Source organism: Octopus bimaculoides, chromosome 21, assembly GCF_001194135.2.
Source record: "Octopus bimaculoides isolate UCB-OBI-ISO-001 chromosome 21, ASM119413v2, whole genome shotgun sequence".
Lineage (NCBI taxonomy): Eukaryota > Metazoa > Mollusca > Cephalopoda > Octopoda > Octopodidae > Octopus > Octopus bimaculoides.
The window spans coordinates 16,712,939-16,713,296 of record NC_069001.1 but is presented as its reverse complement, the minus strand read 5'-3'; the positions used below and the strand labels follow the sequence as shown (position 1 = coordinate 16,713,296).

The 358-nt window shown below is 32.7% G+C and overlaps 1 protein-coding gene across 1 annotated transcript in view; it reads right to left on the bottom strand.

Moving 5' to 3' along the window:
- Positions 1-358, bottom strand: part of LOC106880842 (uncharacterized) — a 126,478-nt gene that overhangs the window by 125,485 nt on the left and 635 nt on the right. The window lies entirely within an intron of this gene.

Below are 358 nucleotides of genomic sequence, written 5' to 3'. Positions count from 1 at the left end.
ATATATACACATATAAATATTTATTTATACAGAGATACAGAGATACAGAGATACAGAGATACCGACACACATGCACACACACACACACACACACACACACACATACATATTTACATATTTCCTGACAATTTAAGTAAATACCAGATGCAAATCCGTACTTTTACTCTTTGTATACTCATAGAAAACATACACGAAAATATGTAAGTATAAACATATACGCCTATTCTACATACATGCACGCATATATATTATGCTTACGTATACGCTACGTATATCTATGTAGTAAATTTGATCGATCCATCGATCGATCGATCAAGTGATAGACTGATAGCTAGCTGAGTGTGTGTGTGTATATATA